The sequence below is a fragment of the Gambusia affinis genome, linkage group LG20 (assembly GCF_019740435.1).
Source record: "Gambusia affinis linkage group LG20, SWU_Gaff_1.0, whole genome shotgun sequence".
Taxonomy (NCBI): domain Eukaryota; kingdom Metazoa; phylum Chordata; class Actinopteri; order Cyprinodontiformes; family Poeciliidae; genus Gambusia; species Gambusia affinis.
This window is the reverse complement of record NC_057887.1, coordinates 14166311-14180451: the sequence shown is the minus strand read 5'-3', so window position 1 is coordinate 14180451 and position 14141 is coordinate 14166311. Positions and strand designations below refer to the sequence as shown.

The 14141-nt window shown below is 36.9% G+C and overlaps 1 protein-coding gene across 2 annotated transcripts in view; it reads left to right on the top strand.

The window, feature by feature from the left end:
* Positions 1-14141, top strand: part of LOC122823786 (C-terminal-binding protein 2) — a 148985-nt gene that overhangs the window by 32997 nt on the left and 101847 nt on the right. The window contains exon 1 of one of the 2 annotated variants that reach the window (XM_044103770.1): positions 4440-4815. The exons of the other annotated variant lie outside the window; for it this stretch is intronic. The gene's annotated coding sequence lies outside the window, so the exon portion shown is untranslated. Of the gene's footprint in view, positions 1-4439; positions 4816-14141 lie in introns of those variants that run through there. 2 annotated transcript variants of the gene reach the window in all.

Below are 14141 nucleotides of genomic sequence, written 5' to 3'. Positions count from 1 at the left end.
GTGTGAATAGCTACAGCTGAAATTGGATCTTTAAATTCAGTTTATAAAAAAAATACTCTTTGCCTTTGTTTCCACATAATATTACGGAAAACGTTTTCTAATTAAATCAGTCAGAATTACCTAAACATATTTATTTTGGGTATTTAATTTCTTTAAATTCTGATATTGATCTGATTCTGATCAGGATTTTGACAGATATGTATCTCCAGAAACTAAAATGTAGATGAAATATTCTAGAGCACCTCAGAGTGTCAAAGAACTGCCTAAGAATCTGAGATCAGCGTTAAACGTTCAACATGAGGCGTAGCGATACAACACCACAGTTAGCCCACAGTCGCTCTTCTGATGGGATATTATAAATCCCTTCAGTTGACAAGACTCTTTAACTTCCTCTGAGATGATTCACTTTCATGCAGCAGTGCATTAAATGCCAGTAGCATAGAAATCTTGTTTGCATGTGTTTGTTCTTGTTTTTCAAGTTGAGAAACAGGTGAAGGGATAAAAGAATGCAATAAAAAAAAAAAAAATCAAATCACAGAACCAGATCAAAGAATGCAGCGAAGTGGGTTTTTTTTTTGTTTTTGTTTTTTGTTGTGTTTTTTTTCTTTTCATTCCTGGCTTTGATTTAACCGGAGATCTAAAGGAAACAAAATAGAATATTCTCAAAGTGCTTATGAGGAGTGGGGGAGGAAGAGATTGCTGCGTTTTTCTTCACATAGATTACATTAGTGTGTTGTATTTTTCAACAAGCAGAGCAATTTCAAGCAAATAGAGGACACAGTACTGAAAAACATTTACCCTGATGAGATGGTGCCATATGTTACAATCTCATCAGAATGCTTCACAATAACTTTTAGGGCTTTGACATCCCCTTTTTTGCCCAACTATCAGTCCAAAAAGTAGATAAATATTTTTATAGAGAAACAGACTTAGACTTATTTCATTGTCAAATATACAAATATGTTTATATACGTAATATATATACACATGTGTGTGCATAACATTTTAGTGGGGGAGTTATTGGTGTTGAGCAATCTGATGACCAATGGGAGAGATAACTATTTCTGAGTCTGGTGGTTCTACAGCAGATGCTGCAGAATCTCCTGCCAGATGCCAACCAGATGACTGGATCATAGAGACAAAGAAATTTAACACACTCAAAATAAATTATATATATATAAAAACACATATAATATATGGTAGGAATCTACAAGTGAGTCCTTAAATTCATAGACTCAAAAATCTCAGATAAAATGTCCTCAACTTTAAATTTCTCTACAACTTAATCTCTGACTTGTATGGATTGTTTATCTGTCTTTATGAAACTGTTCACTAATGTCCTCTAACAAACATGAAAACATGGATTATTTCTCTCTCACTTCATTGCTATGCATTGTTTTTTTATTATTATTATTTGTCACATAAAATTGTAATTAACTACCTTTAAGCTTGTGGTTGTAACATGACAAAATTCGAAAAGGTCAAAGAGAGGGAATCTTCACAAGTGACCGTAAAACAGAATGTGTATGACTCAGTGTAATTGGTGTACCCTGTGGCCGGGGTCACCCTTATAAACATAGTCCTGAAAGGAAAAACCCTGCATGCTTTAATTGACTCATGTGGCTTAAAGTTGTTCCTTTGTGCAGCAATTTACCAAACAAGGGAGCAAAGATTCATCATGTGACATCATCTGCATCTGCAGTGTGTGCTTGGCTCGTTGGCTTTGCTACACAGACTTGTCAAATCAATTGTGCATGGTTCTGGTATTTACACAGTCACACAATATTTCCTAAATTAGATTTATTTCCCTTACTGAATTCACAGTTCTGCTTGCAGAGCAGTTACCATGTAAAAGTTTAGGGGAACGCAGACAATTATCCATTTGAGGTTGTTTCAGATCCTTAAACACGGGGTTTGGTGAAAAAAAGTACTCCATTCACATAAATTAATCCTAAATGTTCTATTATTTAAGCTTTATTATATGCAGGGTGAATCAAAGTTCATTATGTATACTACTATTACTTATTTAAAGTATGCTCAATCTCAAGCATCACAGGCACACGTTTCTTTGCTCCTGCAACGTACACCACAGAGTACATGAGGCATTTTGCTGTATGTGCTCAGACTTTTAGACGTTTTGTTTCCGAGCCTTTCCACATCATTAAATAAAATATATTAGGGATTCATTTTAGACATTTATTTTTTTTCTGCTTTTTACTTGTAAGCATTTCATTATCTGTTGTCTGGATTGCTTGAGGTAAGGGCCAGTTCAACTAAATATTAAATCCGGTCCAATTTTGAAACACACACATGGATAATCCGACCGGCTTTTAGCCTTAAGTGGCACTTAACCATCAGAATCAGACCAAAATGTACTTCCATGTGGGATAATTGATTTTTTACAGTCACCCACACAAGTTTTATGAAGACTTTAGAGCTTTCAGGTGCCATTCCAGTAGAACTGAAATGACTAATTAGCATGAGCTGTTTTCTGTTTTAATTTCTTACTTTAACTAATTTAAAGTTCAGAAAAAGGTCCTTTACCTTGGCTTCTAAGTCAGGCCTTACTGCTCCACATAAGGCAGGATTAACTGCAAATTCTATAATCCACTCATCTGTTCATGTTTGCAACTTTCCTACCATTAGAGATGGCTTGTCTTTTTCCTGAAAACAAGGAATGTGGATTTGCACAAAGGGGTTATTCATTACGCACCTACCAGCTGTAGTTATTGAAGAATAGTTCTAAATAGTTAATGCTTAAAAATTTCCTAACTATTCCACTTTTTGTTTCTAGACTTTGAATTTCTTTAATGAGATGCAAGAGATTGTTTATGGAGGTTTTTTCTCCAGCTGTATGGAGTGTAAAGCAACATAAAGGTTCCCCTTCCCCCACATGTCGCTGTTCATTGACAGTCAGACAATTGAAAAAAAGCAAAACAAATTTCTACTTGTGTACAATGGAGTTTTGAAAACATATCCTGTTGGGGAAAAAAACAGACAGTCATGTTAGACAATCCAAAGAATTTCCACATAATTAATGTTTTCAGGCAAAACTGTTTTAAAACGACAAAAATATGTAAATTTCTGCGCGCTGAGCTCCTTAGCAGTTACTTTTGTGACAGTTTTACTAACATCTATCAAACTCAAACTGGCAGTAAAGAAATGTCACAGAAAACTGTACAACTTTCATAATTAATGTCTTGTGTAATTTCAACAGCAGAGGGGATTAATTAGGGATTCATTTCACTTTCTATGCACTCTGATCTTTATTTCTTTTCCATTGGATAATTTTCCAAGCCACTTGATTGACTAGACTATTTTATCATTTTTAGATTCTTCCTTTGAAATCAATTAAGAGTTTTCTTCACTGTGTGTATGAAATTCACAGGAAATCAATGCTAGCTTCATCCTCAGATTCTTATGAAGTATTCTCCAGTTTTCCTTCCTACAGTCATTGCAGTCGTTGTTGTCGATGTCTGGTTTGAACTTTGCATCAATGTAAACTAAGTTGCACTTTTAATGTGTTTTAGTCAGCTGTTATGATTTCTCCTTATTGCAAAATTAATTTCTTGTTTTGAAATTAGTGGTTGGTTATGATTTCGGCTTGTAGCCTTAGTCATAAATGAAGGGAAATATATAAACACAAATATTACCCAAAGATGCTTCCTGCAGTCATACAATGCTGCTGTCCATTCATATTTAAAATGACACAAGTAGAAAGATATTTACTACAAGTGCTCGAAAACAATGAGATGGAAATCCTGAAAAAGGACAATAAACTTATCATTTTTACTGTCACTTTTTGGTTTAGCATCGCCATCCTTGTCAGTATCCATCAATGATTTTGGATAATCGAAGTTGGCTCGGCACGTGAGTGCAACCTGAACGCTTCAGAATATTTAAGATCTGTCACTTGTTGGAAACAGTGTTCATTAATGAGGATTATTGTGCCTCTATCGATGTCATAAACTCAAATCACAAAGCGGCATTACCTTTTGTCTCAAGTGTGCTTTTAAAAAGCATTGTGTTTTGTGAGATTTCTAAGTAAATCTGTACTTCATTAATTTTTCAGCTGTGTTTTTACAGTAGGTGGACATTTGTTAGTAAAAATGCATACCATGGGTAAAATCTTTAAAATTATGGGTACTAAGGTTGCAGTCAGGTCCCTAGAAAAGTGGTCTTTCTAGATAAGGATTACCTTAATTTAGAAAACAAAACAAGCAAACAAAAACTTCTAATTAAGCAGCCAAAATTTCCCGTTTGACCTCATCAGTTAGGATAAGCATGTGAGCAGAAGGTAAGTGTGAGTGAGTGATTTTATGGAGGAGGAGAAGGAGAAGGAAGAAGTGGGGGGTACGTCTTCGTCTGGGTTTATGTCATTGGTTTAAACCACCCAAGACCCCGCCTTGATAAAAAAAAAAAAAAAAAAAACTGGAGTTAGACAGACTACTGCCAAAGAGAGGCAGGCAGGGAGCGAGAGAGAGAGGGGGAGGAAAAAATAAAGCGGTGAAACATTTGGACACCTACTCGGTGTTTATGCTCATAATAAACAAGATTATAACACACTGTAGCCCGTTTACTCCCCATTACTCCTGTTATCTGCACATTTTCTTCGAGTCTGCCGGGGAAACAAACACGCTGCACGGAGGATTTATAAGGTGGAATCAGTATTACTCCGAAATCACAATATTAAGAACAATCTTCGCATGAAACATTAATCCTGAAGCGGATGATGCTGCTGCCGCCGCCGCCGAGGACGTGCGCTTGAAGAGAGAAAGTCGGCTCCTCAACTTGGCGATTCATTCATTTATTCGGGTAAGTGTGCGGTATTTCTACTGTAGAAATTGAGCGAGGAGAGAAACGCGCTTTTAAAATCCAGTTTGTGGGTTGAATAAGAGTTGGGGGGTGACTGGCTGCCGTCAGGGTGCTCAGGTCCGCATTCAGCTCCGGCCATGTGTGTCCACCTTACTGCGCCATGAAGATGGGGGGGAATGGACGGGTGGGTTGGATCCTCACAGACGCTGTTTTTGACCGAGTAGAAGCTTGTCCTGTTAAAATGTAGACGTGTATTTACCTTCTCTGTTGACATTTATTTATTTATTTATTTTTTTACCTTCATCTGTATTTTCAGCCTGGACGCGGACACTAGCGCTTGTTTTTGCTTCCAATAAGACCGAGTACGGAGAGTGGTGTCGTTTAGAAGAAAAAAGGAAGTGTTATAGTCACCTGAGAGTGTTGCATGCTGAGACAAACCCCGTCATCGTCGGCTTGGTTATGACTTTTATAGCAAAACAAATTAACTATTTGTAAAAAGCATTCCGACAGCTTTCGAATGATACTAATATTGTGTATTCAAGTTAAAAATTAAGAAAGTAACTTCATTTTAAAATCCTCTTTAGTGCAATTTATTGTCCTAAATTTACATTGAAAATTGAAAGGTTGTGACTCGGTATTCAGCAAAAAAGAGGACGTAATTTCTACATTCATTTAAAAAAAATTGCCATCAAGTTGCCAGCAACAGTTCTTTTACCAATATTGCATCTATGGTATATATCTATCCACGGTACTGAGGGGTACTGTTATGGTTTCAAAAAAGTTAAAATCGTCCTTCACACCAATTTTATGATTTAAAGTTTAATAAGAAGCTGGAATGTTTGCAGCACAGAGGCATAGGTGCCTCTCCTCCACCTTTTGTTGTGCACTGCTTGGTCAGTTGGCTGCAAGATGGCAACTACATTTTTACCCTACTTACAGGAAGGACACATTTTGAATGTTTGCAAACATTCACTACGTGTAAACACAGTAGTGGCAGCATCAAGCTGTGAGTATGCCACCAGTGACTGTTAAAGGGCTTATCACTTTTCTCAGTATCTGTGTATGAATGCCGCTTCAACCAACAAAGTTGGTCTGAGGTGATGAAAATGTTCATGCACTCAAAAGAGGAGAAGAAGAACTTTTTGTTGCACTCTGTGGATCAGCTGGCTGAAAAACAAATTTGGGTGTTCATAAATATTTACATTTGGGCGAAACAGTCTTGGTGTGGGAAGTAAAAAACACAGTAATGGCAGCATTATGCTGTGGAGATGCTTGCTTCTATTTAGCCAAGTTAACATCACTATTTAGTATCTGGCAATATTCTATGCATTTCTTTACTGTCAAAATCAAAACAAATTTCTGCTTTGTAAATAAATGCATTCATTTGATGTGATTATCCATATTTTGTTTTAGCAACATTAACTTTCCTGCTGTCAACAAAAGTTGTAAATATTAGTTTATATAATGGTATGTAAATACCATTATATTTTTACCAAGAGAATTTGAGACCAGCCAATGCCAAACATGAATCACTTAACTTCGAAGTTCTGTCTGTGAAGTTAGAACTTAATAAATAATTTTTATGGTGAAAATAATTTTTCACCTTAAAATATAAAGTTTAGCCAGTAGCTACATTTTGACATAAAGATAAAAAAATTATTTGTGTTGAGGATCAAATCATTGCATGCAGTCTCCCTTATTCTGCTAATATGAACACTTTCGATTTAGGCTATTAGGTTGATTTTAAAACAGCTACTCTGATCTTTAGATTAATCAAGTGAGTGCTTTCGGACCAAAAGATGTCGCTAACAGGAAGTAAATACGTTTGAATTCTGTGTATGTTTATTTTGCTATCAACGGTGACACTTTAAACCAAATGGTAAACAAGAAGTGACTGACTGGACCAGAAACAGAGCAGAGCCATGACTCAAAGATAGGAACATACCAAATGCTGTACTGGATTCTTGATCCCCAGCAACTAGTTTTTGTGGAAAACATTTCAGTAGAGGATGGCGTCCTGTGTTCCTTATCCAAAAATAAACACAGTTCACAATATCTTCAGTCTGGGTCTGACTGACCTTTCACACATAACCAATTTTCCAAATGTTCCTCCCCTGGGGGTAACTTTGAAGAAGATGCCACACATCATCACAGAGGATCAGAGACCACACTAAACTTTGTGCATCTCATGACTAAAAAAAAAAGAAGATCAAACACTTTTTACTGCCTGAGGAATTTCACCTGAAAGGTTATTATCACTTATTGTGTTGTGGACTGATGATCTGGAAGTTTGCTGCACGGAATGAGGAATATACACTAGAAAAAGCTGTCTGTCTCAGAATGTAACTGAGCTGTAGTCTGTCAATGAAGCTTTTGTATAAAAGCTAAAAGAGTAAATGGTAACCAAACTAAACTGAAAGTGGATCTTGAATTAACAGCCACTGTTTAGGGCAGCCAGTGTATGAATGAGCTGCTAATTGCTTTTTGTTAACTTTTAATTACACACTCAAGTAAATACTTTATACATATTAGCAGACTAATTAAATCAGAATTTTCTGAGAATATGTCAACAGAACGGGTTTGAATTTCTGATTTTCTCTGTGTTCATACATAGTGATGCACCAATCAATAAGCCAGTGAGTGGAACTTGTCCACTTTTTTTTGGGAAGTCAGAGAAAATGTTAGGCTTATTTTCTTATTCATTAAATGCATTCTAACCTGTTTAATCCATGACGCATCATCTGCCACAACATATTTATTTTGGGTTTGGTAAAGATGATGTTGATGTTGTTTTTTAAAATAAAAATAAAAATTAGGATTAAATACTTTGATCCAGAAACGGAATATTTATTTGGAAACAAAAGTACATCTATCTTAGAACATTGTTTCCTTTATGTGTTTTTATTGGTACATATATTTGCTGTGAAAATAAAAACTATTTAAGTTGGTAAAAGCAGGAATTGGCATAGAAGAAATAAAAAATTAAAGGAACTGAATGATTATCCTTTAACTATTTATTTGTGTTCGGCACGGTAAACAAAGAAGAATCTTTTCAAGCATTTGTGCAACTACTACATCCATCACCAAACTTGCAGCAAATGTTTTCTTTTTTTATGTCGTAGTTAGAAATCCCAGAAAGTCAGATCTCAATGAAGTTCGAAATCTGTTTCAAGCAGAAAATGCTTCACTGCTTCATATCTTACTTTGTGGCTTGAAGTGGTGGGAAATGGAGGTTTTGTGTTTGCAGTATAGAAAGAGCAGATGAAACAAAAAAAGCGAAAAGGATCCCTTTTTCTCTAATGCTATATGCCATGGCTTTATCAATAGGGGGCCTTTGAAAGCAACTGCAAAAACATTTCCTCTGAAATGGTAGATGGAGTGAGATCAAAAAAGCCATACTATTTTAATAAAACTCTTGCACAATAGCCTGCAAGTGTGAACTTAAAAAAAAAAAAACACAATGTGGATCATGTGTTTGCAACCACTGTTTGGTGTAGTCGGTTTATAAATGAGCTGCTAATAGCCTTTTGTTAATTTTTTAATTACACACTCTTGTAAGTACTATTACATATTAACAGACAAATTAAATTAGAACTTTTTAGTATGTTAACAGACGGTCTAATAAAAAACTAGCGTTACCCAGATTGAGAGTTGCATCTTAATCCCATAAGGATCATAGTCGGATCTGATCAGTGATCAGCAAGTCAAATAGTGAAAATCCATTATTTTTCCTGATTTATTGAAAGCACCCAAACTAAGAACTCTCTGTATGTCACCAAATAATATTTCGATGGAGCTTTCATGAGTTCAGATAATGGTTAATGATGTGTGTTAAATTTTCTGCCTCTTACAAAGAACCTGCAGCACAGCTTTTCTCCTTTATATGTCAAAGTATTTGGAAAAAAACTCCAACTCTCCAAGCTTAAAATTACACAGGACTTTTGTATCATTTAGGAAAACTCTGACGGCTAATGCCTACGTCCTGTTTTTGTTAAACCCTGGCCTCTCTTTTCTGTTCAATTTTCGCTTATTTATTCTTACATTAACTGTGGTTTTGATACACGCAAAGAATGAACAAAAGTAGATTTGAAAATTATAACTGACCTATTGATTACACATCAAATCTAATAAATGGAAACTAATTCCATTCTCTGACTGAATGGAACTAACAAACAGAGTCTGATTAACATTTAACACTTGTGTTGCATAATTTCAGAAAATGGGCTATTTTCATTAATCTGGTTATTTGTAAGAGTATGTACCAGTGTGCTATTAACAATGCAGGTAGGTTCTTCTTGTAGAGATGCACTCAAGATTGAAATAAGCCGTTGCCCCCCGGCCCCCCACAAACCCCACAAACCCCACAAACCCACAACCCCTTCATTTGGCTCTGATTGGTGATTGGCAGGTTAGATCCTATACTTTTACAGTATGACATAGACATACTTTGCTGCAAACTGGTTTGAGTTTTGTAAAAATCTCACAAAATAAAGATGACCTTGGTGAGTTAGCTCTGTCTCTCTCTCATGAGTGTCCATGTGCATGCATGCATTAGCGTCAGGAATGGGGGTGGGCCTGTGTGCCTGAAGGACTAGAAGGCCACTACAGATGTGTGCAGCCTGGACATCTGCTCTGCTGTGAAGCTATTGTCAAGGAAGCAGTTAAGATGGTGGGCAGATCAGTTCAACAGGGATCCCTGTCAGAAAAGCTCCTGTCACAAGAGCAGCAGGGATGAGGTCATAACAGGTACATTCACAATAATCATTGCTCAGCAGTAGATTGTTTTGTCTCCATCTGTGACCAACAGAGTAACTATACATATGGTGAGTTGGAAGCATTTTTTTTTATCCTTTTCTCTGGAAATTGATCTGACTCCATCAGTCTTAGCCTGGCAAAGAGCCTTCCACCCCCTCTCCCTACCACCGTCTCCCACGTTGCCGAGCAGCACCCCATTGCCAGAGGCAATCGAACGTCTCCGAAGGGACCTCTGGTAGCCCCCTGCAATATTTATTACCATCCATCATCCCCAGACCCTCGCTCTGCGCGGGTGAGTAACAGTGGCCGCTTAGTTCTTGTGTTAAAACTTCCCTCGCTGACGACCATTAGAGGGGATTTATGAGAGCGGCGTCCCCCTTTGGAGATGCCGTGGAAGCGAGACGGAGCATGTTTCAGAACCGCTGTGATGCGAAATACATCGTGGATGCACCGCTTGTGTAAAGATTGCCTTAAACTTCTATTTAGCTGTTAGTGATTTATTACAGGTACATCTCAGTAAATCCTAATTCATTTCAGTTCAGTCCATAAAATGAAACTCGGATTATAAAGATTTACTACAGACAGTGATATATTTTAAATATTTATTTCATTTAATTTTGAGGATTTTGACTTGCAGGTAATAAAAACCGCAAATTCAGTCCCTTAAAAAAATATAAAAAATATTACAATAATGAGAAAGACTGCTGACTTGACAGTTGTCGAGCTTACAGTTACTGACACAAGAAGAGTAACCCTAAAAAGCTGATTGTCATTGAAGCCGACTGTTCAGAGTGCTGTATCCAAGAATATTAATAGAAAGTTTAGTGGAAGGAAGAAGTGTGTTCAAATCGTAGCCTTGAAATAATTGTGAAGTGAAGCCTATATCATCTGTTATAGTTTTTCTGTCATATTCTAATTCATCAAGATGCATCTCTATATGTAGTTACATGTAGTATATTAGCATTTCTGGCCTTCTGTTTTATTTTTTACATTCATATAGTTTGAGCAACACTGTTGCAGTGCTGTGAATGACATACTATGTCTCTGTGAATTTTTTCCCCTCTTTCTATCAAGTCTTTCTTATGTTAGTGATGATTGTGATCTAATAGTGACTTGGGTATTTAAAGAAGATCATGTAATTTATGCCTGGAGCACTACTGAGCCTGGAAATACTTTCCTCATGCCCCTTAAGTGTGTTCACTACCTCTCGATATTCTCTTCAATCCTTCCAAGGAGGCAGATTTTTAATCTTTATTTTCTGTGGAGGTTGCTTGTATGGCCTGGAAACAGCAGCTATGGGGAAGGGGTAAGTAGTGTAACCTGTATGGTTCTTTTAGGTCAGTTTTAATATGTGATTCTAATTGGTCTCCAAAGTCTAAGACTTCTCCCTTTCCCTTTTGTGCCTTCCTTCTTTAAAAACTGTCTGTGTGATGTGCCTGTGTTGAGCTGAGGTGCCCAGGAGCGGCGGTGTTCATTTTGAAGTCTGCCGAACATGCTCATTATCTCCAACTTAAGGCAAAATTGATTTAACTGGAAGCCGAGGTAATATTCTGTCTTTTAAAAAAGGGGGCAAAAACGTGAAGGTAAAACTGAAAATTGATCGTGATAGTTTATAGTAGCGGGAAACTAATATGTTTTTCCAACTGAAGCTGTAGTTACTCTACTGCTCTCATGGTTTTCAAACTCCTTTAACCTTTAGCAGTGATGTATTGGAAAGGAATTGCAAAGAAACATCTGACATATTGTTCCCTTTTTTCTCTTTTCTGGAGGCTCTGTGTATCGTCATTTTTCAGAGACGTTATGGGGACTTTCAGACTGTTCTGCTGTCATTGGTGCCTTTCCAACTACGGTGCAAAGAATGACAAATATCTCATTTACAGTGTTACATATTAAGAAGTGGGAAGAAGTGCTTCTCTAGGTGGAAGTATTTTTTTGCTTGAAAATTTGTGAACAACTGAGTTAATTTTTGTAGATGGAGAAAGGTTTAGATGAACCTCCCTCCTTTGGTGTATGCATAGCTACCTTGCAGCACAGGCAGGAAAGACAGACAGCTACTTATGCTCCATTTGACCAGGAAAACCCCCCCTGCAGTTTCTCTGGCAACTTAAAACACGTTTAAAAGGCAGGAACTACAGTATATGAGCCAAATGATTAGATGTTTTAAATATGTTCTCTAACCCTATATACATCCAAACATTGTTTAAATCCTCTAGAGTTGAACCTTGTGGCTGTCTGGCAAGCCGCTAAGATTTTCTTGCCGTTATTGGTCTGGATGTAACAGTCACCACTCTTCATTAGTGTCAGGGGACACTGAGGTGGTTGAACGGCAGCTGCATTGTTTGCAAAAGGTCAAGTAAGTATTGGAGTGTTAACCCCCTTTGACCGTGTCTGAGACAGCCTTGTTAGCGTCCGGGTAAGATGTTGTCGGGTGAAGCAGTGGCACCGCTATTAGAGTTATTAATTTTTTTCAACAACTTAATACACTTTAATTTAATGCATATTAATTGATGGGCTTCTGAATTCACATTCACGTAATCCACCAAGGATTTCTCAAAGGCAAGCACAAAAGGCTTTTATTATCTTAAGGAGGAAGTGGTCTTTTGGGATGTAAAGGGGCCCCCGCTCAATTGTGTGTTACATTATGAGACAGACATAAGTGAAATGAAATTACAACGTATCATCAGCACGGTGAAGGATCCTATTGAGTAATTGCCTCTGCAGAGCCATTGTTGTAATGTCAGACTTGCTCTTTTGGATATGACAGAGGGTCTTTCATGAAGTCCTCATGCGAGGGAGTAAAAAGCCGGTTTCAAGGTTAAACTGTGTGAAGGCCAAATGTTTGGGGAGGGTGGATTAATTTCATGTCCCATAATATGATTTGTAAGATCTCCTCCTCCACTGCCCTTGTTTTATTTTGGGAGATGAACAAACCTGATCAAAGCAGAAAGCTAGGTTGGAGGGAGTAGGGGGGTTTAGCTATCGCCTGCAATTCTACATGTTTTCTAGGCAAAGAGGATGAGATGCTGTCTCTTAACCTTGAGCAATATTATTAGATATCGTAGTTCAAAAATACATTGTGGCATAGGTACCAAATGATTTAATTACTTTGATGTAGAAGTGAAAGTTATTTATTTACTAATATGATTAGAATTATTATAATATTATTCTGGAAACATATTTTATTACTGTTTTAACTTAAACAAATACAAAATATTCATTTTCAAAACACCATTGGCTCAAACTCCAGGAAGCCATTTGAACATTGGAGGGTTACCAGCATCAGGTATGCGAAGTGTGGTGGTGGCAGCATCATGCTGTAGGGATGACACATTACCACTCATATTGAGCAACATGTCTGTTAAGTAGGAGCTAATATTATTTAAACACTACATGTCATGTTATTATCGAAGCTCTAGAAATAACTTTTTTTTCAGTTTTAAATAAAAGCAGTTATATAATTTTTTTATTATTATTTTTTTATATTTGCAGTATCTTCAAAATGTGATATTTTTGGTCACAGGTGTAACACTAGGAATATCTTTTTCTGGTCTACGCCAATTTCTGTAGTTATTACTTTACCATTAATCATCTTATTAATGGATGCAAAACTTCACAATTTAACTTTGAACCAAAAGCAAATTGCTCATGCATTCAATTATTAATTGCATCATAGTCGCAAATGTATAAGTCAACATGTGTGGGGATGCGAGGTTGTTGCAGGAAAATCACAGTGCATCATTAATTACAGGGCAGGCTCTAAAGATGGGAGATGGACCGTCGCGCTAACAGATGCCTTGTTGCTCTGTTGGCTTAAAGCAGCCTAACTAACACTTCTATCGCTCTGCATCGGCAGCCTTTCATTGTGTATCTGTGTATATCAGCCCAGCCAATGAAAGCAGTTGCCTCATCTTGCTGGCAAATTCTTTGCAATACAGATGTCTTCTTAGATATGCATGTAGTTCATGTGTCAGAAGTGTAGATACATTTGTTCAGCCCGGTGATATGTATACAGTATGAGGAAGTGATAAAATCAGCTATTAAAGTCACTGCAAGTAGCGAGTGGGTGGGATATAGACTTTTTATGGCTCTTGGCGCCCTGCTTAGCATTTTCACTCATCACAGTTTAGTGGTTAAATGGTAGAGGAAAAGTCATAAAAATTGTGGGCCGTTTTATTTGGTGACTTTACATGAAAAATGTATTTCTTTAAAATTTAACCAAAAGAGTATTTCAGTTACGTTACTTGCATCATACTCACAAATGAATGAATGAACATGTACAGGCAAAATAATCAGCTTAAAATTTAAAACTATACATTGGGTTGAAATTCTATTAGTCTTGTTAGATTAGCTGCTGCATAAACACTGGCTTGGAATTGAATCAAAGCATTGTCCAACTTTGGTCTCAACTAAGATATGGGTGTAGCATACAAGTTTGAATGGACAAAGTCAAAATCGGAGGAGCAACAAAATAGGTGAATTTTTGGCAAAGGATCCAGTGCCCCATGTAGATGCAATGCATCATATTGTTTTGATTCTGAATAGTCATGCTTGTTTGGAACCCTAGTTTGCAA